The sequence below is a fragment of the Neovison vison genome, chromosome 2, assembly GCF_020171115.1.
Source record: "Neovison vison isolate M4711 chromosome 2, ASM_NN_V1, whole genome shotgun sequence".
NCBI classification, from domain to species: Eukaryota; Metazoa; Chordata; class Mammalia; order Carnivora; family Mustelidae; genus Neogale; species Neogale vison.
The window spans coordinates 51,154,550-51,159,254 of NC_058092.1; the positions used below are offsets into that span (position 1 = coordinate 51,154,550).

The window sequence follows — 4,705 nt, forward strand, 5'->3', positions numbered from 1 at the left end:
TAATCTTTTGAGGAACCTCCATACGGTTTACCATGGTGGCCACACCAGTTTGCACTCCCACCAACAGTGAGGGAGGGTTCCTCTTTCTCCACATCCTACCCAATGCTTGTTTCTTAAGTTGATTTTAGCCATTCTGAGAGGTGTGAGATGATAACTTATTATAGTTTTGCTTTGCATTTCCCCGATGGTACGTGATATTGAGCATCTTTTCATGTTTGTGTTGGCTAGAGGATGAAATGCTGGTCCTGGCATTTGCTCAGAAAAAGGGGAGCCTGAGGGAGAGGCTGTGAGGGTAGCAGGCAGTTAGCACCCTGCGGATGATTTGCTGAAGATCCTTGCTTCACTCTGGAATGCCACCTAACCTGCTGCATTCTTCACCTACTCCTTTGCCCGTCACGCAGCCTCCTCCAGGCTGGCCTTGGGTGGTACAAGGGGTCCACTGCCAGGGAGCTGGCAGCAGCTGGAGAAGGGAGTGGTACCCAGGGCTTGAAGGGGGAAGGAGGCAGTGGGGAAGGGAATCTAGCTGCCATGGACAACTAGGTGTTCCCCAAGAAGCTGCACCAGGGGGCTGAGCAGCTGAACGATGATAAAGAGCTTAATGAGAACGATGTGCAGTGCTGTGCAGAAAGGCTAAGGAAATTTTAACAAAAGAATCAGAAGTGCAAGAGGTTCATTGTCTCATTCCCCTGCATGGAGATGTGCATGGTCAATTCCATGATCTCATGGAACTCTTTAGAATTGGTGGAAAATCACCAGGTACAAACTATCTATCTATGGGGGACAGTGTAGACATAAGCTATCCTTACTGGAGACTGTGACTCTCCTTGTGGTCTTAAAGGTGTGTTACCTAGAATGCATTACAATATTGGGAGGAAACCATGAGAGTCGATGAGTTACCCAAGTATATGGCTTTTATGATGAATCTCTGTGAAAGCATGGAAATGCCAAAGTGTGGAAATATTTTACAGATCTATTTGACTATCCTCCACTTATGGCACTAGTAGATGGACAGATATTCAACCTTCATGGTGGACTCTTTCCCTTCCTAGATACACTGGATCATAGAGGAGCCTTGAATCATTTACAAGAAGTTCCACAGGAAGGGCCCAGTGTGTGATCTGTAGTGGGCAGATCAGGTGATCGTGGTTGGTGGGATAGGATAGTTCACCACCTAGAACTGGCTCTATGTTTGGACAAGACATTTGTGAAACATTTGACCATGCCCGTGGTCTCACACTGGTTTCTTGAGCTCACCAGCTTGTCATCGGAGAATACAATTGGTGTCATGATCAGAATGTGGTTACCTGGGTGCCTGGGTGGCGCAGTGGGTTAAAGCCACTGCCTTTGGCTCAGGTCATGATCTCAGGGTCCTGGGATCGAGTCCCACATCGGGCTCTCTGCTCAGCAGGGAGCCTGCTTCCTCCTCTCTCTCTCTGCCTGCCTCTCTGCCTACTTGTGATCTCTCTCTGTCAAATAAATAAATAAAATCTTTAAAAAGAAAAAAAAAGAATGTGGTTACCTTTTTTTTTTGTTTTTTAAAGATTTTATTTATTTTACAGGAAGAGACACAGCAAGAGAGGGAACATAAGCTGGGGGAATGGGAGAGGGAGAAGCAGGCTTCCCGCTGAGAAGGGAGCCTGACATGGGTCTTGATCCCTGGGATCATGACCTGAGCTGAAGGCAGATGCTTAATGACTGAGCCACCCAGGCACCCAGTGGTTACCATTTTGGAAAGTGCACCCAGTTACTTACTGTTAATGTTGTGGGAACCAGGGTGCTATCATGGAATTAGATGACACTTTAAAATATTCCTTCCCTCAGTTTGACCCAGCACGTTGTGGTAGACAGCCACATATTACCTGGTGCAAACTACTTCCTGTAAATTCCTCCTGGGAAAAAGCTGCCTTTCTGTGTGGAAATAGACCCAGCTTCTTCTTCTTTTTTTTTTTTAACAGAAGAATATCAAATTTAATTTAATCTATGTATTTCTGTAACAAATGGGCATCTGTCTTGGCATTTAACCATATCATGGACCAAAATGGGCCATCCTAATGATAATAAGCATTTAGCACAATTTGAGACTGAAATTCAGTACAATACTATGTTCTAGATCGGTCAGGGTTAACAGTTTGCCTGCTATATTTGTAGTAACCATTTTCCTCTGGACTGTTAAGCAGAAAAGGCCACTAACTCCTTTCTCTTGTTTTGCCTTTATTTGGGAAATTACAGTATTTAACTGTCATGGATTGATAGAGTTGGATTTTTGTTTTTTTTTTTAAAGATTTTATTTATTTATTTGACAGAGAGAGATCACAAGTAGGCAGAGAGGCAGGCAGAGAGAGAGAGGAGGAAGCAGGCTCCCTGCTGAGCAGAGAGCCTGATGCGGGACTCGATCCCAGGACCCTGAGATCATGACCTGAGCCGAAGGCAGCGGCTTAACCCACTGAGCCACCCAGGCGCCCAGATTTTTGTTTTTAAAACACACAAGCTAACTTCATTTAATCCTTTATCCTGCATTTTATTAAATGTATAGTTAAATTAGCTGAAGAAAAGATTCTGGGGAATATATTTTCATAACATTTAAAAAGATTGTCTTTCATTTAAACTAAATTACTGTTTTATGTCGGTTTGCATACTTCTGTGTATTTGTCACAACAGTGCTTACTTCCTATTTGGTGTACTAAGCAAATCAACTTTCCATTTTATTTATTTATTTTTATTTATTTATTTTTTTAAAAAGATTTTATTTATTTATTTGACAGAGATCATAAGCAGGCAGAGAGGCAGGCAGAAAGAGGGGGAAGCAGGCTCCCCACCGAGCAGAGAGCCCCATGTGGGGTTCGATCCCCATGAACTGAGCTGAAGGCAGATGCTTAATGACTGGGCCACCCAGGTGCCCCTCAACTTTCCATTTTAAAGAAAAACAAAAATAAACAAAAAAAAATCCTAGAAGCCAGAAACCAAATCTGTAGTGTGTGGAGGAATAATAGAATACGTCCCTCATTCCCAAGTCTATGTTGTTTTTATTTTTTCTCTTCTCCCTTTTTTTTTTAAGATTTTATTTATTTATTTGACAGAGAGATCACAAGTAGGCAGAGAGAGGAGGAAGCAGGCTCCCTGCTGAGCAGGGAGCCTGATGGAGGGCTCGATTCCAGGACCCTGGGATCATGATCCAAGCCGAAGGCAGAGTCTTTAACCACTGAGCCACCCAGGTGCCCCTCTATGTTGTTTTTAAAAGAGACTTTTTAACATAATCTTTATATGTTTAGTTTTTAAAAGAGTTTATTTATATATTTGTCAGAGATGGAGAGGCAGGGGGAGCAGGAAAGGGAGAAACAGACTTCCCACTGAGCAGGGAGCTGGATGTGGATTGGGGGGAGGGGCTTGATCCCAGGACTCTTGGATCATGACCTGAGCTGAAGGCAGATGCTTAACCAACTGCGCCACCCAGGCATCCCAAGTCTACATTTTTTTTAAAAGTAAACACTGCCCAACGTGAGATTTGAACTCTCAACCCTGAGGTCAACAGTTGCAAACTCTACTCACTAAGCCAGCCAGGTGCCCCAAATAATTTTTTTTCTTAAAGTAACCCCTCATTCCCAATTCTAAATGAATGAGTGAGTGTTACAGAGCAGCACTTGATGGGATGTAGGTTCCAGAAAGAATGGGCTCTTCGCTCTTTCACATCTTTTTCTTCTATTCACAATTAACAAATGAGGTGAGAGGATGTTGATGTGGCTGAGACCAGGAGGTCAGATCTCACCTCGCCTCACTGGGTAGCACGCCTCTGGTGGAAAATACCGACTGTTACCTTCTTTTGGGTGATAGACTGTCAAGGAGCAGTCAGCTGGATCAAAATAAAAACAGGGAATGCTTCCTTCATTTCAGAAAGTTTGCTACAAATTTCCTTTAAACAGAAGAGACTGCCTCTGTTTTGGTCCTTCTCCACCGCAGTTAGTGAAAATATGACCAGTTTTCAAAGATTCTGGATATGCTAAGCTTCTCCATAAAATGCTGTGTTAAAAAAAATGCTCTTCAGGTCCTCAGTAAATGTTAGCCATCCCCCACCTCCCACTGCCCTTGAGTTTCTAGGCAAATCAGGCCTGTTCTATCCCAGGGAGTTATGTTCTTCCTGTTTAGAAATTAGATTAGGTCTTCTTGTCTGGGCCAGATGCGGCCATGTCTCCCAAGCAGAAGCTGGATGCTCCCCGCATTGCTTGACCTTTGTAATGTGCATCAGCATACACCCCCGCTGGGCTGGCTCATTTGGCCTGATGTCTGCTGCAGAGTAATCACTTTGGAAGCTGCAGGCAGGCCTCTTACTTCCAGACTGCCCCTGGACCAGGAGGGCGTTGAGAAGGTCACGGGTGCGGTCATATGTGAGTAGCCCCATGGAAATGCTCATACAAACCATGGTAGGCTCTGGATGAAAAGATTTTAAGCACTTTTTCTAGCCTAGTAATTGAGTTAAGGCTAAACCGGTGTCAGAGGAAGAGGGGAAGTAGAGAAGAACGACCAAATAGCTTCCCATAAGACCACTGACTAGAAATCAATGTTAGCTGAGCAGATGGCGTTATTGTGTTAGGAGGGACGGGAGTTTCCTGTTGCGTCTTGAGGAGAAACTTATAGGGGTCTGGGCCCATCAGCTCTGAACGTCGCCAGCTCTCTCCCCCCTCAGTTGGGCCTCCTTACTCCCGAGAGCTGA

General features: G+C 44.4%; 1 pseudogene; it reads left to right on the top strand.

Annotated features, from left to right (window-relative positions):
- Positions 1-528: 528 nt before the first annotated feature.
- On the top strand, positions 529-4,705 carry LOC122899127 (annotated as a pseudogene).